Here is a 21,965-nt window from a genome sequence, read left to right as displayed (position 1 = left end):
TTACAGACAAGGTCAAGGCTTCATCCTCAGCCGCGACATGAGCTGAGTAAGCATGAGTCATGCTTTCAATTATGCATTAGCCTGTTAGCCTGCACACTCTGATAGACAGGCAGGGTTAGCTTTCAGATAGCTGTCAGGGGATAGACTTACAAGTCACTCTGTGATCTGTCGGCGTGTCAGCCTTGCCTGGAAACCAGAAAATCATCAGTTAACCGGCCAAAAATGAAAGTTGCTATTCTGTAAATATTAATTGGAGCTACTCGATCTAATTTACTTGGACACTCCTCGTGTAACTAGTGTAACTGGTTGACTAGCACTGTGTTACACTCTGCCTAATGACTAGTTCACGGGACTAATTTGCTCTTTTTCCAAATTAAAGTGGCTCCACACAAACACTTTAATTGGCCTAGAGGGAATTAAGAATGTCCACATGCAACCTAATTGTCCGTTAATATGACTCATTTACTTTTATTCCAAATTACCTGCCTTCACGTCACCAACTCGGGCAGCCTGCAGGAAACCTGACTGGCCCCCGTTCTGGCTAAAATTAAATTCAGATTAATTTGAACATTTTTGCACATGCAAAGTTAATCCCCGTGCACCAGTCAGGCTACCTTTCTGACGGGTTGGGTAGATAATCCACTTCCAGCCCTTGACAGTATGCATATATGTGAGTGTTTAATGTGCATCAGTGGGCCTGTGTTCATTTGTGAGCCTCTCTTTTCCCTTCTGTTTGTGTGTGTGTGTGTGTGTGTGTGTGTGTGTGTGTGTGTGTGTGTGTGTGTGTGTGTGTGTGTGTGTGTGTGTGTGTGTGTGTGTGTGTGTGTGTGTGTGTGTGTGTGTGTGTGTTTGTGGGTCCCTGTGCTGCTGTTTGTATGCAGATAGAAAGAGTCTGGTTTATCAGCTACTTAGTAAGCTCTCTGATGTCCTCAGCTGTGTGTGGTAATGCTGACACAGTGAACTGCGGCCACTCAGACACACAGATGCTCGCTATGAAAGCGTGCAGACACAAGGACGCTCGCAAATGGGTGTTTACACTCTCTCTCCCTCCGTTTCACTCCCTCTCTTACTATCTGTTCACCCCCCCCAATATATTCCATCTCTCTTCCCCCCCCTCCGCTCTGCCTCTTTATCTCTTCCTCTGACTTAATTTTTCTGTCTGATTTTCCCTCTATCACGCGCACTCACAGTGAGACGCCGCCGCGCCACAATAGACTGCGAGAGCGCCGAGCCAGCCTCCTCTTCAGTTCACCGCCAGTTCACTCGGCTCCACGCTGACAGAAATGATGCTAGACAGAAAAATGCAAATTTGACGATGACAGCAACTGTGCCAGCCGCAAATGTTAACAACACTCCTTACAAAAAAAAACTTCAGGTACCAATTTGCATTCACTTGAAAGGGTAGCTCCAGACTTTTAGACAAGGGTCCATATTGTTGTCTTGTCTCAGAGGAACTCAGAGTAACTTGTGCACTGATAATACGCTGTCATTTTGTGCTGACTCATCTGTCCCAGGAGCTTCTGAAAGCATCTAAAAATATTGTCAAAGCCGGTGAAAGCAAAAAGAAAAAACATTTGATGTAACTAAGCGGCCTCATTATTTTTTTCTAAAAAGGAGAGCATTCTGGGACGTACTGTCTCAGTGGAAGTTGCAGCCGTCCCTTTGTAATGTCCTTGTAAAAACTCCATTAATCCAACAAAGTTGATGGTTTGCTGCAGTCATCTTTTATAGTGTGGGTGTCTGCTAATCTGCTCGGCTGACTGACTGGTTTTACAGCCTCTTTGACAGTCCTAGAATGCGAGCTAAAGAGAGTGTGGGGAGGAAAGACAAGTTGTCCTTGTCATGTGGAGTATTTCTTTCTGTTGGACTCAGTGCCCTCAGACAGGCGCATAAGAGTCCCTGCTGAGATCTGCTCTCTCTGTGTGTTACGTCTCTCTCATCATCTCAGCCTCTCACTCATACACTCCTCTTCTGTCACTTTTTTCTCTTCTTCTCTCCCCTCTAGTTACACTTTGACTCTCTTTTCCCACTGCCTCTCTGTGTTCCCTCTCTCCTCTCTGTTTCATGCTGGTATGCATCGCTGTCTTCCAGAATTTGCACTTTAAGTTTCCTTGCGCCAATGCGGTCCGCCTGTCACAGTCAGGATGCCTATCTGTCTTTCTATCTCTTCCTCACTATTCCTCTTGATCTCTGGCTGCCTCTCTGGCTGTCTGTTTCTATTTCTCTCCCTCTTTACGTTTCTGGCTCTACCGCTCTGTCTGCCTCTTCCTCCCACTCTCCACCTCCCTCTGTCTGCATTACCGCATTTGAGCATAAATATGCCCAAGTGCCTCCTCAACTCTATGCCATTAGTCTTCCATGTTTACAATGGCTTGTTGATCAGCCCTGCTCCTCTCGCAGGTGTGCACTGCCTCCATCTCTCCCTGACTGAGTCACTGTCTTGCGGAGTCACATGTGTTCATCTGATCTCTGTGAGAGTTTGCCGCTTCAGAAGGTTTCACTCCTCAGATTACCTCTGACTTGCATTGGGAGGGTGATGATTTATTACATTTCGAGTGAGTTTTGGATTACGTCGCTCATTCCTTGGGTTACCACACTGCACTGGCGTTGCCAGGGGAAGATTAAACCAGGATTCCGGAGTTGAGAAGGGTTAAGACATAATTGTTGTGTAGTCTATGTCAGAATTTTGCAAAATTGCAGCTTGCTGACTTTTACCTGGCTCCGTGCACTAGAAAATGTCCAGCTGTTCTATGGACAGTGTTTGGAGTTAAATACAGGCCTACTTTTTTGTTCAACATGCAGCCAACTTTTTTTTTTCTGTTAACTCCTTTTTTCATTATCTGCCTCTCAGACAGACTGCACAAGAATGCTGATGTGATGGAAAGAGCAGGTCAACCTAATATTTTGCACTTGGTGGATGAGTTGCGGAGGCGGCAGAAGTACACTCTTTCACTCAAGTAGAAGTACAGATGCGTGTGTGAAAAGACTCTGGTAAAAAAAAAAAAGTAGAAGCCCTGATTCAACTTTCTTTACTCAAGTAAAAGTAAGAAAGTAGAGACTCTGAAATGTGCTCAAGGTATAAAAGTCAAAAGTATCCCTCTGAGGACCGTAGTGATTGTTGAGTCTCATTTTTCGGTTGGTAAAGCACCCCGAGCAGCAACAAAATGAGAAAATTAGACAATCGAGGCAGAAGGCTGCAGAATCTCCGCAGATATGAGACACTAACACGCCCTTTCTCCCCATTCGATTCTCCGTATGTTTCCGTCTTGTCTCTGTTTTTGCCATGTTTACGTAGTTTCACCTCGCTCCGCCTGCTGTCCGTGATATATGCACCGAAATCAGTATTTTGATGATGGGAAGGTGGTGTGCAACTGCGATGACGCAAAATAGTAAAATCGATACTTCCGCTCAAATGCATAAAAAACTGGAGTGAAGAACCTGTTTTGAAAGTGTGGGGTGTAGATGTAAAAAGTAAAAAACACCAGTAATGCACCGTATTTGAAAATCAGATTGAAGCATTTCTTTACTGCATCACTTCCCACCTCTGATGAATTGTAATGGATCGTGTTTGTCCTGTCCCTGTGTGCGCCGGCTTGTTTGTGTCCCTTAGTGTCCATGTGTTCATGTCCATGTGTTGCGAGATATCTGCCTGCGCATCTGTGTCAGTGCGTGTCTGTTTGTTTACGTCCGTGCTTGCAGCATGTGTGCACACATACAGTATGTGCATGCGCCGAGTGTGTACGCGCCCATACTGTACTGCTGAGCCACTGAGTGTGTCTGCTTTTGTATTTAAGTGCAGGACATCTCCGATTGTTGACGCGGAACTTCCTCTCAGCGATCCAAACCATCGGGGCTATTGTGTCAAACTGGAGAGCCATAAAACTCAATTTCCCATGGAGGAGGAGGGGTAGGTGGTGGTGGTGGTGATGGTGGGGGCATTTTGAAGTCCAAATGTTCTTATCTCATGCACTATTAAGCGAGGCAGTGGGGTGTGTGGGTAACGTGGTTTAGAGTCCGTCTGTCACAGCCTCGGGGTGTGTTGCTGAGAAGTGCGCGCACACACACACACACACACACACACACATACACACAGTATGCATATGCATAAGCACACACAAAAACAGACTCTGCAACACACATGCACAAACACACCTCTCTTTCTCCCATTTGCCCATTAACACACACACACGCATGCGCAGCGCCCCGGGGCTCCACAGCTCGAGTCCTATACGGCCTTGGTGCAGGTCAGAGAGGTCGACTGAGACTCTCACTTCATTAATCACATCTTTTTTTATGTATATGTTTCCATATGTGTTTACCCTTTATTCAACTTTGACTTGAGGGTAACATGTGGTCCTGAAGCTGTCCGTTCATGATTTAATTTGATTGAGAAACTGGTGTAATTGAGAGAATGGTACGTGTGGTCCAACATTTGTGACCTAACAGGAGGAATTTCTATGGAATAGTCGCGACTAAACACAACTAAGCTGTTTATCACTTCCGTCTCTACTTTCACAAGGCGGCGGAGCTTGAAAAAACAGCAGCAGAAGTTTTCGAGCCGCAGACCACTCAGAATCAATCAATGCATTGACATAAATGAGACCCTAATGTAGTGGAATGAAAACCAGCACTATAAGTTTAAGCAGACATAAACACAAACATGGCACATGGAATAGTAATAGCTGTCACAGCCGGTGTAATTAAAAGTGATGGACTACAAGCACTGGAGCTGGTTGCTGGCCTGGTAATCAAGATGAAGATCATTGCCTCTTTTTTGTCTCACTCTACTCTGCGTTTGTGTGTGTAATGCTGACTGACACAGTGCTGGGGGCAGTAAGTGACAGGACTCAGTCAGTCAGTTGCTTCGTGTGTCTGTTTGAGTCGACATCACGCTTGTTGGTCATTCGGAGGAAAAAAAAAGAAAAAGAAGCAGGACAGCAGACAGAGCGATGCCCCGTACTTAGCGCGGCCACTATTTTGGTGAAATATTGTGACTTTTCAGCGCACAAATTTCCATGAAAGCTTGTAAGCACTTAATCTCCAGTCTAAGCTGCCCTCGGGGGGATTTGTGTTTTCTGTCACTTTGCATTGTGTTTATTGAGAATGAGTTTGTGTAACATAAACAACAACTGAGAGCTTTGATTAGAATTTTTTTCCTTCCTTTCTTTAAAAACTATGACACAAGACCCTTTATTCTGCTTTTGTCAGCAGTCCAATCACCATATTTGAAATGACCTCAATATCTGTTAAAGGGTAATGCCACCAATTTTACAATGAAAGTGTGTTTACAGGTCTTAGGGAGGACTACTGCATGTGAAAAAGGTTGTATAAAGCCTTTTGTGGTTCTAGAGGAAGCCGCATATGATGTCACTGAGTAGCTAAGTTGCATTGTGGGTAATGTAGGTACCAGGTTTTGATAATTTGTTTTCAGACCTTCCATAATGAGTTCAACCGTGTCGCAGGAGTACAATGCTGTATCTGTGGACAGCTTTTCAAAACCTGGAGCCTACATTACCCACAATGCTAAATCACCGAGTGGCACCACTGGAGACAATTTATCAGATTACATGCAGCTTCCTCTGGAGCCAAAAAAGACATTAACTTTTTTCACATATGCGGTAATACTCCCCAAGGACCTGTAAACACATGTCGATGTGTAAAATTGGTGGATTTACCCTTTAAAGGTGCAATACATTTGTATAAAAATTGGCCTCCTGTCAAAATTTTTTGTCAAAGTGAACAGAGGCTATTATATCACCAGAGAAACCGCTTACTGCTGCTAACTGTAGTTGCTGTAAGCTAGTTAGCCGAGTTAGCTGTGCAGTTACCAGTCCAGACTGGGGGCTCGGGGACGAGGGGAGTGTTTGTGTTATCATCATGAGTTTTTGAACTCTTAAAACTGCTATTTCTTTACATTCTGCTGATGATTTTAGTTGTTGTAGATTAATGTGAACAGAACAGTCACAATGACGATGTGCAGTACACTTAAATCAGTTCTGTGTTCATTCATGTTCAGGATGCTGGTTGTGAGTTATGCTCTGATTAAACAAGTGAATGGCGTAGAAGTGTTAACACCATGTTAATAGTGACGGCACACACACACAGAAACACATGCTGTCATCACCCACCTCAAGCCTGAGAGAGATACCTGAGAGAGGTTTTGGCAGAGAAGCGCTTAACAGTGTGAGGTGCTATCACAATGCCTGCAGTGAAACCCGTGTCACACTGTGCGGATTGTGTTCGTGTGTGCATGTGTGCGTTTTGCCCTTGAATGTGTCGGCACTCCTACACGCTCAGAGATGGGGAAGGGCTTTGCTCTGTGTGTGAAACAGAGAGAAGAGGGCTGGATAATTGGACTAAAGTTAAATATTAGCCATCGGAAGTGCAACCCATTTTACACCAAATACACATGCACATACATTCTCTTGCACACACACGCGCGCAAGCACAGTGCATGATGTCACTTTTCCTGCAGGCACCAAACTAACACCTCTCAGTAGTTGGCTCCGGTTAGCAAACATCAGGTGTTTCTCTCATACAGGAAGACGGAGAGAGAGAGAGAGAGAGATAGGGGGGAAAAGAGGGAGTATTTGCGTCTCTTTGTGCACATGCCAGGAGAAGTGATGTTTGATGTTTGTGTGTGTGTGTGTGTGTGTGTGTGCATATGTGAGGGGGACAGTGGGTGAGGGGTGTGTTTGTGTCAGCACAATCGACATGGAAGCAGAGGAGAAAGGAAGTGAAGGATGTCAGAGCATATGCGAGCCTGTGCGCTTGCTGTGTGTGCCTTTTCCATCTATCTGTGTTAACTTTGTGCTGCAGAGAAGTTAGGTGTGGGCGTCCACGCTGTATCACCGGCCCCCTTGTGGTTAACACTGTGCAACATTTTATCCACTTTGGCGAGCCAGAATGAAATGTGCGCCTCGGCTTAAATGTCGCGCTACCTGCGGGGGTCATTCGTCAGTTATCAAGCATCCTCTCGAGGTGATTCTCCGTCCTGCTGGCTTTGGCTCCGAGGCTCATTCAAAAGCCAACCGAGCGTTCGCAACTTCGAATCGTTTCCTCCGCTTTCTCTTTGACTTTCCTTCCAGGTTATCCAGGACTGTGTTTCTTGGACCGTCACTCAAAACACTTGCGCACACTTCATGCTTTTGCTGAGTGAGTAACACGGAGTATGACAGACTGTGTGTGAAGTGCTAAGTGAGCAGAAGACTCAACGACAGCCTCTCGCAGCGTTCGCCAACAGCATGTTGCCTTGGCAGAAGAACTGTCCTCTTTGCACAGCGAGTGGTAGCACTGATCAGATGTGTTTGTGTGAGTCTGCGTCTGTCTGTCTGCGTGTGTGTGTGTGCGTGCAAGAGTGTGTTTCTCAGTTTGTTCTGAGCACCAAGTCGAGTCCGAGGAGGCTGCCTGCCCCGATAATGACAGAGTAGGTGTGGTATTCTTGCATTTTTTGCAGCTATCGCCACTGTCTGTCTGCGTATTTATGCATTTTAGCTGGGAGTGATTTGCACCCTGCTGATCACAGCGACTTCGTCCACATTTGAAAGGCCTCGGGGAAAGAGTCAGAGTTAGAGATCTGATATCAGTTTGCCATTTAAGCTCATCTGCAAGTTCATACACACCACAACACTTAAACCCATTACTCAAATAGAGTGAGGAGGTGAGCAAAATCTTCTGACGGACCAGTGAACTCTAAAGTGGGTTTATCAACAAAGCACTTTGCAGCAGTGTGGAGGAGGAGGAGGAGGAGGAGGAGGAGGAGGAGGAAGAACAGGAGGAGAGCAGGGAGATGAAGTTGAAAGTAGCGATATGGGGTCTTTTCTAGTTCAAAGTTTACCTGAGAGTGAGCTTAGGATCAAGGCCCAGCCGGCCGACTCTCAACTGACCCATGTCCAGTGGAAAAAATGAAAATAAAAAACATCAGTTTAAAACTTGGGGAAGTTACAATCAAAGACTCATAGAGCGAAAGAGAAGGGAGAGGGATGTTGGGAATGAGGATGGTGGAAGGGAGTTTCAGTGAGGCGATGAGTCGGAGTGACTTTTATCTCTGCCTTAATGTTTACACCCATCCCTTATCTCGTGTTTTTTTCCTGTCAGTCCTTGACATGCCGTACACTTCTGAGAAAAGCAGACGAGACAAAAGGGTAGTCACCAAGGAAAACAGACAAAATTTTAGTAATCACTAGAGAAAACATTGTGTTTTGTAAAGATTGAGCACACGTGCTGTATTCGAGATGGTAGATAACCTAACCAGCCTTGTTTCCTTCACATTATCAAGTAGATTTGAAGTAAAGTTTTGAAATTCAATGGAAAAATAAATGAATATAGCAAATGAGTAATACAATCCATTCACCAATAAGCAGAGAGGAGAATGTAGAGATTGCAAACCAGGAACAAGACATAGAGAAAAACAAGAGGAAACAAAGCCAGTTACCTTGACTATCTACGAGGATAGAGGTTTTGAGGATGTTTTTTTTTTAAGACTGGGCAAGTTTTTAATTATTTTTTCAAATACTGATGCTTTAGGTTCCCCAGTTAACCAAATACTGACGCTGGCCGGCCTGACCTACCAAATCATTGTATTGGTATATGAAGTGCTGGGAATAAGACTGAAAAATTTACTTTCTTAAAAATTGGATCTTGAAATCACATTTCTGATCAGCTGTTGGTGAAAATGAAAAATACTGATTAACTATTACAATCTGGGGCTCAGTATCTTGCCTAAGGTCACTTCAATGTATAGCCTGCAGGGGCCTGCGATCGAACCACCAACCCTCCAATTGGTGGATGAGTGCGCTTCCTACTAATTGCCAGCCGCCCAAGCCATGTATGACGCATCCTATACCGACAACTGATGGAGTTGCACTTAGTTGCAGCTTAGTTAGTATGATGGAAATCAGCTCTCTTACAAATTGGACCTTTCAGTGTTCCCTACATGAGTATGCACATTTTAAAATTTTATTTTGAATTTCCACCAACCTTGCCTAATGCGATAAATCCAAACATGGCTACCGTCGAAGAGGTGAGACAAGGAGTCGAGCCGGCCGCCTGGAACTGGATACACGTGAGCCTTCTCGGTTCTCACTGCGACTTTAATTAACCACCTTTCAGCCCCATCACAATTTTGTAACACTATCCCAAGCTATTTTCAATACGACCCCAAAAAGAACCTGACCGTTCAATTAATTAAACCCCAAAGTTGCCACCGTAGCCAAATGTTCAAGGATGTCCCGAGGCTGCTTATATCATGGAAATTTTTTTCACCACAGCCCTCTAAATTTGGATGAGCGGGCCTAATTAGAGGTTCAATTTGGTTGCATAGCTTTGGTTGCACCACTGACTTTTTCCTCCAACCTTAAAGCACACAAGAGGGCCGTCTGGGTGTCTCAGCAGAATTAAGCACATACCATCACAAGTGTTGATGCAGCCTGCAGCCAGGGATTGTTTTTTTCCCGCCACTCTTCATTTCATGCTATGGGATTTTTAAGATGCATTTGGGGGACAGCAACCTTGCTTGCTTGGTTTCGAGCCAACGCAATAAAAATGAAATCAAAATTACATATGTTAAAGAGAGACCTAGTATGTGGTCTTCCCGCCTTTACATCCATGCTTCCAAATACACATATATAAATTACCATAAAAATAATGTCTACATCTCTTACGAGCTTTAGGTCAAGTATAGGTCCTCTGGGATGTTGCTTTCCACTTACATTGTATCTGCATTGCCAAAAGCAAAAGAGCCCTGAAGTTCAGCCTATTAAATGGGTCCAAGTTTTCCCCAGGCCTCTTTTCAGTCCAGCAGGGTTTTATGAGGGTATATTTCACTGACTCACTGGCACAGCTGAGCAGGGAAATCCTTCTCTTCACGGTCTAGTTGGGATGACTGATGCAAATATGCTGCTGCTGAGTCCAGACACTGACACCATCATCGCACTGACCCAGTTAGCGACGGGGGGAGAGAGAGAGAGACAGAGAGAGAGAGAGACAGTGGGAGAGAGTGAGAGAGGTTCCAAATCACTTGTGACTTACATTTATTTTTGTGACTCCACATGTTTTTAAGCAGTTCCAGGACTATTAAAAGCTTTGATGCATTGGTAGCTCTGGAAAAAGGAAGAGGAGATATATTTCAGGTCATTTGGGACGTACGCACTGAGTGACTGGACATTTTTCTGGACGTGCAAGAAAGAAGGAGAGCAGCTTCAGATCATCTGCAATATTTTTTTTTTTTTTTATGTGCAACCGCACATGATTGTTCCCTGCTGTGTTTTCCTAGATGACACATACTGTAGCTGTTAGCTTGGCGTGCAAGTCTGGTGCCGGTCATCTCTTAGGCATTAATGCAGCTGTTGCCGGGTTTCTAAGATTGTTTTTTCTAAGATTAAAGTGAATTTTATTATTTTATTATGTGTGCTGAGGAGCGTGAGGGGACACACGGTCAGACTCAGACTTTGCTTAAGCCCAACATGCCCTCAAAGCTAAATGTCAAAGTAGTTCATTTTCAAAACAACCCACGTGACCCCTCATACATACACAAAGAATTAAGGGAACTTTAAAATATGCCAAGCCATCCACACCCCCAAAGTGTTTTAAAGAGTAACTTAACACCCCCCAAAATCTTGTTTTTGCTGACCTCCAGTTGTTTAACTCCGGGCCCCCATGACATCACAGCACATTTACGACCACACCCAACCACAGCCACTGGTGATGCCGGATGTGGTCAGAGAGGAAAGAGGCTTGAAACTTTCAACCAGAGACAGCAGTGAAACACTTTAATGTACAGCCTGGTGTCAAGTTACTCTTTACCAACATCGCATTACACATGTTTTTTTGGAATTTGCCCACTGCTTCTGTAGCCTTGTGTTCGGAGAGTGAACGGTCTTCATAGAACCGATCGCAATGCTTGTTTACAAACTTCAAGGTAGAAAACCCCTGTGTCACGCATTTGCTTACGTATAACTAAACTGTCTTTATCAAAGACGCTATTTTAGAGTGTATTCATCTGATTAATCTAAAATCCATGTTTGATGCTGTCATATCTATGTCATAATACCAAAACTTTCAATAGTGTTACGTCGGAAGCCTTATTTGGACCATAGACCTAAGAAAATGACAGCGTAATAAAAACGTAAACGTAGTTCTGCACGTGGAAAGTTTAACGAAATGAACCGAGGTCAACGGTCAGATCACTAGCTTTCATGCTTTACAAGCTTTCAGTGTAATTCACATCAAATCCATCTCTGGGCAGAGAATATTTGCGGTATTTCCACACATAGGTCATGTAATGACTTCCTAGGTCACATAATGATTTCTAAGTCAGCTCCATTGGCTGAAGGAAGGTCATGAGATGTGGTTGAAAGGTCTAAGGACTAGTAATAGGATCATGCAAATTTGAATGTTTGAAGTGTTTGAACTAGGACTTTGGCCTTAAAAGTGTTGAACCATATGTGTGCCTCCGCTGGATACGTGCATGTGTTTAGGATAACATGCTTGTCATATTTGTAACAAAACAACGGTGTGTAAATGATACTACATCACATAAACGGTATGATCCGTATGATGCATCCCCCTCCCTTCCTTCCCATGATAATGGTTTGAACCCACAACAAACGCTCGTCATGTCTTCTCTACGCCATTAACCCCGACTGTTGCCGCTTATTAATTCCATCAAGTACATTCTTTAAAGCGCACATACGCTGCAGTTATTACAATAACATGAACATAAAGATCTTAAAATATCCACTTCTATCTCTAAAGGTACTATGGGTCACGTGACCCTCTGTCCAACCCACGTAGGGTTAGGCTCCTACCTCTCTTGTTTGTATTCCGCGTGAGCGGTGCCGGCCTTACTGCTTGTTAACCTTTCCTAATACGACCTGCATGTATTAATAACACTCAGCAGGAAAGGTCAATCGATGTAAGTGTGCGTGTGTGTATGTGTGTGTGTGTGTGTGTGTTTTTGTATAATTGTTTTTCACAGGGAATGCTTATGCAGCCTATACGTGGCTGGCTATAGAAGGTATATGGTCTTGTCAGTGAGCCGCTGAGGGTAAATTGAATTTAGTCTCTCAATAATTAAGCAGGACTGATGGTATGATGTTGTGGTGTGCCTGTGCATCCTGGGCTGCAGGGGAAAACCTTGCTAATGATGATATGCAATCGAATGTATCGTGTCTCATTGTGTTTGTTCTGCTCTCCCTGTAATGTCACTGCTGCATTAAAATAACCCCGCTCTGCCGTTTGACTTTAAATAGTGTTTTGAGCCAGTGGCCATTCATTCCATGGATTTGTACCAGTGACTGTATGATATTAAACAGATTACAACACCTTCATTTGCACAGAATCACCTTGACCATGGATTTAATCGCGGTGTAGTGATAAATTATGTAATTGAATTCAGTTTGACCTTAGGGGTTATTATAATGAATGTAAATGCATATATCTGACCTGAGCGACCAGGTTAGGGGCTTTGAATCGATTGTCTCAGTGAGATGTTGCATGCTGAGTCCGGGTTGACCTTTTTAGTGTGACAGTGCTTGGAAACGAAGGATAAACTAACAGCACTTTTCATGCTTAAGATGTAACTGCTTTATACTGTACGGCGGCAGCAAGACACAAGTGTTGTTCTTGAAGAAAAAATGAGGGTCAAAATGTCATCAGATTAAAAGGAAAAAATTTATAAGGACCCAGAGTGCCCAGGGAAATCTTGTAGTTTTCGTTGTTAGGGTGATGTTGCCATTCTTAAGAAGGTAGAAAGCTGTAAGAAATAATAGAAACACAGTTGTTGCAGCGCATATTCCCTGTTTAACCACAAACTTATACCTTGTTTTTTTACATTTTGTTTGTGTACAGAATAAACAAATGACATTCTAGCGGTGTAAAAGTGGTGGTAGGTGTATTTCTGAACCTTTTTGAAAAAAAGTTAATAGCCATGTTTCCAGAAATGTCAATTTTTAAAATATAGAACAAAGGAAAGGTTCACCAAAAATGAAAATCTAGTCATTGTCTATCGAAGAAATTCCCAGTGAAAAATTCTGAAGCAGCGACACAGTTTTGCAGCATTTTCCTGAACCCAAGTGTCAAGGTAGCTTAGCAGAATGCTAAGACGCTGTGCAGCATGAAATGTTTTGTGGACTGCGAAATTCCGCCTGACTTTCCATCGCCGTGCTGGTGAGTAGATGACAACAGAATTTGCATTTTTGGGTGAACTTATCCTTTAAGATGGCCTCTAAGGTGAAAAAAATGTGAAACATCTCTCCAACTAAACGTGTGTGACTTCTGTTCTTGTAACCCATCATCCCTGGTGAGCGTTTGTCAGTGCACCGTGTCTCGTCAAAACACAACTGATGCCAGTCACTGTATATCCAGCGAAGCGTGGCTGCTGTAAAACTCATAGGAGGTACAACGAAGAGCACTTTTGGTTACACGAAAACAAATTGTGTCATGCATATAATCATCAGTCAAAACTGCAGCTGGCAGGTTTAAATATTCACACATGTACAGTTGTACCAAAGTGAGTGAATAATTTAAATGGATGGGAATTCCTTAAATGTGGCATGAGTGTTTTTTGGGTTTGCTGCTCTAAATTTGGTCACTTGAGTGAGTGTCTAGGTGCTCACCTTTTTTTTATTTTAACATGGTGAGAACGCTCATGATGAAATGGCTTATGAAATGTGTTGTAAGCCCTCTCTTTAATCTTAAAAATACATACCTGGGTCCTGTATTCCCCTCCAACATGTGCCAAATCTTTGCTATAAAGCATATATATACAAAATATGAGGACTGAGCTACCATCTCCCTCCAGTTTTAGTCATTATCACCCAGAAAAAGATGAAAATAGTAAACAGAGGGTTAAAGGCAGTTCACAGGCAGTGTATTTGAGTGTCAGCCTGCCAGTTAAATGTGAATGATTCACTCAACCACAGCCTTACCCTCAAGCCAGCAGTACCACCCAAAAACTCCCAGTCTCCTCCAGGTTAAAATATACTCATTAACCAGCCAGTTTGTTGTGCACATCAGTGACTTTGGCGTGTCAGAACTTAGCAATGTGCAGATAACGTTCTCATTTAATTGCAGCCCACCAAAGGCCCAAATTTGGGTCCCAACCCATGTTTTAGGAAAACAGCAGACACAACCCATTGCAGATGAACATTTCATGTTTTCTCGGTGTGTGATTTCCAATCTGACTGAGGCCCGATAACGGTGACATCGCTGTTACTCATTCCCTCAGATCCCTTGCCTCCGTCTCCCCTAATCAGATTTCTCTGGTTGGGTTATTTATCATCGCCAGCTCTGACTGTGAGTGATGCTCGGCTAATGGGTTTAGCATTCAAATCTGCTGGCTTGACGAGACAGAATCCCAACAAGAGCTGTCATTCCTGTGGCGGCGGCAGCAGCTTCAGACTGGCGTGAATAAGAGGGGAATGACACTGCTGAAACATGCATTCATGGCGCATCTGTGTTTACATTTGGTTGGATTTGTATTGATTTTAAAGGTGTGAAAGTGAAAAGGAGAGGAGAAGAGAAAGAAAGAAAAAAAGAGACGGGAAGAAAGAAAGAAAGATAAAGAAAGATAAAACATGTCTATCCTTGCACTCATCTATCAATGTATCAATCTGTCCACCCATAAACCGATCTTTTCTTTTTGCCTGCTCATTTCTTTTTCAGGGGTGACAGGATGAAGAAGGATCATGACTCACCAGACGAGAGCCAGGAAATGAACAAAACAAAACACCAAACAGAAAAACCTCTCCGACGGCGTGGTGAGCACATGCACACCAATGAGGCTATGTGGTGTTGAATGACAGTTATGGTTATGACGATAATTATAAGCCATAAACCAACAGCTGTGAGAAACTCTGTCTTCTGTCTTTTTTTTTTTTCTTCACGACTGCACCTGCGCCTTGCGGTTTTTCTGGTCGTCAGGCGGGTCCTCGCACCTTATTGTTTTTGTACGATCTGCAGTGATGACAGGACCGTAAATTACAAGACAGCTGTTAGTCAGTCTTCATCCATTTTCGTTCCCTGCTTCCGTGATATGTGGTTGTCTGTCAGGTGTATCATTTTCTAATGTTTGATCTTAGGCCGTAAATTAACCGAGGGCTGAGATAACGAGACAGAGTGCACGTGTGCACGCATGAGCTTGCGTGTCAGACTCCTCGGTCTTCGCTGCCACCGCCACCTGTTCCATGTAAATAGCTCCATATGCGCGGATGAAAGACTTCATGTGGCTCATGGGAACCATTCTGAACACCCTTATCGCCTCATTGGTCATCAGCATCCCAGTTACCAATACTGACATTACGTCCAGCAGGGTCAGAGGAGGAAGGGGGCTTTGCTTGCATAGATTTAAAATGTTGAAAGTAAAGGGATCTTTTTACACATTTTGTTTGTTAATCATGTAGATTTTGGCAGTAGGTTGCTGAGCAACCCTGCTTCGTTCCAGACAAGCCTGGACATGTTGGGACACTTGCAGTTTTTCTTGTCACGAGATCTTGTTTCATGATTCGGTTCAGTCCACACACAGAAACACAGAAACACAGAAACACATCACACGTGGCACCAGTCGACCAGGATACAGGACGTTACGGGTACATCACAGCAAGTCTGTATGACCTGACATGACTGTGAGGTTGAACAACCTGATGAGCAGGTACAATCTGACAAACGTGTAAAGCCCTTTCGAAACAGCACGTATATGTGGGCGTGTGGGTGCGTATGTGTTTGTTGCTTGTTTGTCGTCTAGGCATGTCTCAGCTGATTACATGATGATGATCTGTATTGACAAACCGACAGGATGTGCGTGTCTAGTCCTGGTTAGAAAGTGAGTTTCACAACCTGTGTCTTAATACCTTCACTGATATGTACTGATTAAAACGAATTAGCGGTCACAGTTTCACTACTTTGCTGGTTTCTGATTCTTGAACCTTTTTTCTCCTCTTTTCTAACTTTAAAGGGACAGTTCACCCCAAAATCACCTGCTACCATGCTGTTTGTCCATCTAGATTTTTTGGAGTAGATGGCCAAGATGACTCGATGTAAACATTAATGGCCGCCTCCTCCTATTATAGGCCATCTTAGTTAGCTAGACTCAAATGCTTTTTAGTGCCAGCTTGGTCCATTATATTTGATGCAGATAACTTAAAATATATGAAATAATTTTTGCTGTTTTATTATTTAGGCTCTTAAAAATGCTCTTAAGATGGGAGGGATCCCTAATTATTAACACTTTTTAAATGTCATGTCAGTCAATTTAAGTTAATAAAGCAATAGATATTTCTATGAATTCCCAATTCGGTTAAAGATAAAAAATCACAAAAAGCTAATCTTGATGAAAATTAATGCTCTGTTAGTGTTAAATGATCCCATGATAAGTCATAATTATCAAATAAAAAATCCCAAATGGATGATTATGAGATGAAAATCAAGGCTAAGTTTTCATCAATTTCCCATTTTTACCTGCCGGAAATGGGCTTCTGTATGTTTGCTACTGGCCTGTAGCCCACCATTAACTTTCAGTTGTGGCCCTCCAAAGGAAAAAAGGTGGGCACTGCAGCTCTAGATGGATAAATAGCATAACAGGTAAGAGGAAATATATGTTTTTTCTGGCTTTGAGATGAGATGTCCCTTTTTAAATTCATTAAACTTACTCAGTTGCCGGCACTGTCTTATCTCCCTGTAATGAAATTTCATTAAAGACGTCATTCTTCTGAGTGTCTCATTTCTCTTTTTATTAATCATGCCATCCCGTGATGATTATTGTATCACTCTATTAACCGACCACCCTACGGTATTTTTCCATACAGAATCTATTTGCATAATTCAAGAAAATGTCAGTTAATTGTCCCAGCATGTCTATATTTTCATCCTCCTTCATATGGGTTGATGGGTTGACAGGCCCTTGTGTTCATGCATCATTTTGACTTAGAGGCAGTGTGTGTGTATGTGTGTTTGTTTGTACAAATGTGTGTGTCTAAGTTATGTGTCTCAGCATGACTTCAAGTCTCCCACTTAGCTTTGTAATTACCTTTTTCCAGCTATGATGTTTAATTGGAGTACAGGAAAATCACTGCTGCAGACACACACACACACACGCGCGCACACACACACACACACGCAGTTGAACAGTCTCGCAGAGAGAGATCGGGACTCTTAAGTGTTCTTAATTAAGTTAAAGCTCTACAGTGACATTTATTTGTATTTATCTGTTATGATTTTTCATTTAATACTCGCTAATCCTAATCCATTGTGCATGTTAAGCCACTGGGAGAGTGAGGGGACACTTTGACAACCTGTTTGTTCTGTTGTTGCCACCGTGTGCAAATACATTAAAGAGCAAGCGAGAACTCTCATTTTTCATGCAGATGCACAGGAGGTAACGCCAACTGAGTGTGAGGAGGTTTTTAATTGATTGTAGAAAATGGTAATTCGTTGTCACTTTTACATCCCTGATTATTTAGTAAGTGGAAAGAAGCTGTCAAATTTGTCACCGGGTAAAAAAGACTTAAATGTGATTTGACATTATAACCTTACAGCTTGGAAAAGTGACTGACTTTCAAACTTTAATTAAGAATTTGACATTGATGCTTTGATGATTTTAGATGCAGAAATGTGTTTGTCATAGTGTTTTATAAGTACAATCTTCTGAAACCAAGAATTGTTGTTTTCATCACCTTGGAATGAACCTTTTACATCTACGGAGAGAAAAAGGCAGTGTTCGTCATGTTACACCGCCGCCATGTTTCTACGGTAGCCCAGCACATCCAGTCAAACACTGACTTTGGAGAGGGTCAGAGAGAGGGCTGAAACCTTACTGCTAAATCCTTCACAGTGCACCTTTAAAGGGTATCTCCACCAATTCTGCACATCAAAGTGTGTTTACAGGTCTTCAGGAGTACTACTGCATATGTGAAAAAAAGTAGTCGAAGCCTTTTTTGGCTCCAGAGAAAGCTGCATGAAAATCTGTTAATTGCCTCTTGTAACTTGCATCGTGGGTAATGTAGGCACCAGGTTTTAAAAAGCAAGGCACTGGTCTGCACTGTACTATAAAACTGTTGAAATCATTATGGTCAGTCTGAAAACAAATCATCAAATTATATTTATATCTAGCAGGACCATATATGTCACCTTTCATATTCCATGCATTCTTCACCTTTAAAAATAAACAGGTGCCTACATTACCCACAGTGCAATTCAGCCACACTTGAGGCTGTTTATTGCATTACATGCAGCTTCCTCTGGAGCCACAAAAGGTTTTGAACCACTTCCTTCCACACATGCAGTAGTGCTCCCTAAGACCTGTGGACACACAACAATGAGTGAAATTGGTGGAGTTACCCTTTAAGCATGCGAGTTGCAGTGAGACGCTTTGGTTTGGCCATTTATTCAGGTCAACTCTGGAAAAGAAATGCAAACGTTCTCTACTCTCTGCATGCCGAGCTTTCTCATTCTATTTCATCCCCTTAGCTTTATTTCCTTTCCATTGCTCGCTCCCCCTGAGGCCGTTTCCCCCTCTCATCATGCGCCTGTCTCAGTTTAAAGACGCTCTTAAACTTCCAGTGAGTGAACGTACACGTGGAGTGATTATCACCTGTAATCTTTCAACAATACAAAGTTGCTAAACTGAGATTTATTTATATCAAAATGTCACATGTTTCTTACTTTCATACAGATTTTGACAGGCTCTAGGATGAGCGTTCAACTACTCATTTCACGGCGCAGACAGAATGACAGACACAGAGGGACAGAAGAGCGCGGGGAAACAGAGGAATATCAACTGACAAAAGTTATAAAACTCACATTCGATTCAGTTCGAACATCAGAGACTGTCACTTTATTACAACTCCTGACAGAAGAAAACACTGGTGTGCGTCAAAGCCGAGGAAGAAAGCAATAAATGCAAAGACGGAGTTGCAAAACAGACGTTTATTTATAGGAATTGCCTCACTTTATTACTTTATGCATGTGTTCTGGTTTGGTCAACCGGTTCCTCTGGTGAACCCGCATGTTCTTTCATTTATGTCTGTCTCTCTTGCTAGTCTCTAACTAACTTCAGTTTGTGTGTGCTTCTGTGTGTGTGTGTGTGTGTGTGAGAGAGAGAGAGAGAGAGGAAATATGCAAAAAATCAGAATGTGTGATTGTGGCTATGGTTGATGCTATTCCTCATCTTTGTGCGCGCACACGTGTGTGTGTGTGTGTGTGTGTGTGTGTGTAATTTTGTGACAAGAGAGACACAGATTATTGCACATGAAATGTTATTCATACAAAGCAGCTGTAGCGTGACTATCCCCCTGCTACAGCACTCAACAGCCTATTGGAGAAACACAACAGAACAAATCTCGGTGAAAATAACAGTCTGCAAATCTCACAAGGGAGACGCTCTCTCACCTCTCTTCATTTTGGATTTTTACTTTTTTTTTTTTTCCCCAAGGGTGGTGCTTGTTGTAGGTGACAAAGGAAGTGCTTTTTTTTTAATTAACAGAAAGGGTCAACCTGTTTGTGTACGGGGGATGTGGTACAGTGCTAAATATGATTGCGTTTCTATAAACACACTGAAAAACAAAAGAACAGTGGAGCCAAGCTGTAATGTAATCATTGAAAAATGCTCACAAACGACGTTGGCTTTAATCAGAGTTCACACTTTGAAGACGTATACAGCGTAATCAATGCGAAGAAATCATCACATTATTGTCTATGCATGTTTTATAAGTAACTGGATTTCTTACTTAAAGAGAAAAATGTTTGGTAATTTCAGAATTTTATACAACGAAATAAAATAAGCTCTACTATAACATACCACCAGGCCACAGAGCACCTTTGTTACTCAGGTTGGGAGACCCTCAATTCATCCTCAGCACTCTAACTCAGACTTTAGAATCTTACCCAGTGAAGGCATCAAGAACTAATCTTTATGATGGTCTTGTTTGATTGTGTAGGTCAAATAGAGGCATCAGCATTAAACTGAGACTGAACTGTTTCTGTTCCTTGTAGGACAATTACGTAACAATGTGGAAGTAAAAGTCCTGCAATCAAAGTTTTACCTCAATAAACATACAAAAGTATTAGTATCAAATTAAACTTGAAAGTACTAGAAGGAGATTTTAAGTGGTCATGGAGCTGTCTCAGTTTAACACTGATGCCTGCGTGGGTGGACAAAGGGTGAACAAGAAATCAATCGTCAGAGAATCCAAACTGGAACACATTAAAGTGCTTCACAGAAACGTGATTTTACTGGAAGATACAGAACAAAATCATGACTTCTTTACACCCAGCCAACCAGCTATAACCCAAAATTAGTGCATGGTGTCTCCTCTGTCAGGATGAACGCGCAACTGTGAACTCACATGGGCAGTGATTTGTGTACCTCTGGGGTCCGAATGTTTTCTCTAGTTCTCCTCCCCTCAGAATGACCTCCACTCACAGACTCCTCTCCCACCGGATCACATATCCTTTCCCATCCTCCTCCTCCTGCCCACTCATCATCTCTCATATTTCTTTAACCACTCTCACAAGGCCCCACTGTGGCCATTCTTCTTCAATATGCAAGTCACACTAATCTTCAGGATGTCAGAGTCATCTGGTCCAGAAGTGATCGAGCAGTCACAGACCGGTTTACATGCTTATATGGTTTTGAAAATATTCTTAATTTCATACAAGGTTGCTTTGCTGAAAAAGAATCCTGCCTTAACTGTTTGGATTTCCTCAACGGTGTAAGAAAAAAGGAGCAGACTTTAATATTCTCTCTGACTGGGAAAGGTATGATTCATAAACGATTGAGATAGTTTAATAAACAGGCCCAGACAGGACTTATATGTTGGCAGATATTCCAGAAGTGCAGGAATGATTGGAGAGATGCACAGTTGTAATTTCATCCCAGTGAGGAAACGCACACAAAACAAGCTGTCCTCATTCTCAAAACTCATTTCTGTTTCTTCTCCGCTCTCTGTGAGTCTCCTTTTCTTCTCTCTGTCGACGCTTCCCTCTCGTCCTGGCTCTTATTCGCATTCCGCTTCTATCCACTCTTCTGTTTCCTGAGCTGAGTCTTGTTGTCTCCCTCTCCTTCCCCAGTCTTTTTGTGCTCTGTGATTCCCCCCCCTCCGCGTGCCGTTCTGATTTTTCTCCGTGTAATCCCTGTGATCTCTACGTGTGAGTTGTTTATAACTCTTAAATGTGCTACTTCCCTACCCTGACTCATTTTCCCAGAGTAACAGTGCAGAGAGGAGAGAGATGTATTCATTTTCATGGTGCTCCACCACACTTATCTTTTATTTCCCTCTAGATTATTTTTTTATGGCAGTTCAGCTTTGTCAGACGTTATATGGTGAGGAGTGATAGGTAGAATGGGAAACGGTTCCCTCTGTTTTTTTCCCCCTGTGGTAATGTTTAAAGCTGTGCTTACACATCTTTTACTGTTTTTCTCCTGCTTTGAGGTGAACTGCCACACGGAAAGTGTTCTTAGACTTTATATTTGAAGAGAGGCCATCACTTTTGTCTCTATAGTATATTGAATAATTACTATTTTGTTGGTTAGTGGACCGTAACAATAGCTCTTAGCAGCTTTAAAGAAAAATCAGAATGGTGCACGGATAAGATTGTGTCGATACATTGGTGCAATAACAAGGGCCAAAAATGTGCAAGATGTATTCTTTTTAATACTCAAAGATGTAAATGTTATTTTTCCTCTCAGCAAAGTCCTTGGACGGTGGCTAAACAGGTGGTGGTTGCCAGGCAACATGCGAGCGGTAACTTTTGGGCTGGCGTGTTCAGTTTAGAACCATAACCGGTGTGTGTTATATCTCTGTGTTTGTGCGTTCCCAAAACCTGCATCTGTAAGTCAAGAGTGCGCACGGCAAGCTGTTTTATAACAGTGATTATTTCAATGGTGGCATGTTTGGTTCACAGGGTGGTTACAGCGCGTCGGAACAATCCATTTAAAGCCCCCATGATTGCACGCATGAATATTAAAAGGA

The 21,965-nt window shown here is 42.7% G+C and overlaps 1 long non-coding RNA gene across 3 annotated transcripts in view; it reads left to right on the top strand.

Annotated features, from left to right (window-relative positions):
• Nucleotides 1-21,965, top strand: part of LOC115567807 (uncharacterized) — a 114,621-nt gene that overhangs the window by 13,371 nt on the left and 79,285 nt on the right. For all 3 annotated transcript variants that reach the window (XR_003981256.1, XR_003981255.1, XR_003981257.1), the window contains exon 3: nucleotides 14,665-14,759. This is a non-coding gene — a long non-coding RNA (uncharacterized LOC115567807). The remainder of the gene's footprint in view (nucleotides 1-14,664; nucleotides 14,760-21,965) is intronic.

The sequence above is a fragment of the Sparus aurata genome, chromosome 17 (assembly GCF_900880675.1).
Source record: "Sparus aurata chromosome 17, fSpaAur1.1, whole genome shotgun sequence".
Lineage (NCBI taxonomy): Eukaryota > Metazoa > Chordata > Actinopteri > Spariformes > Sparidae > Sparus > Sparus aurata.
This window is presented reverse-complemented; position numbering and strand designations above follow the sequence as displayed.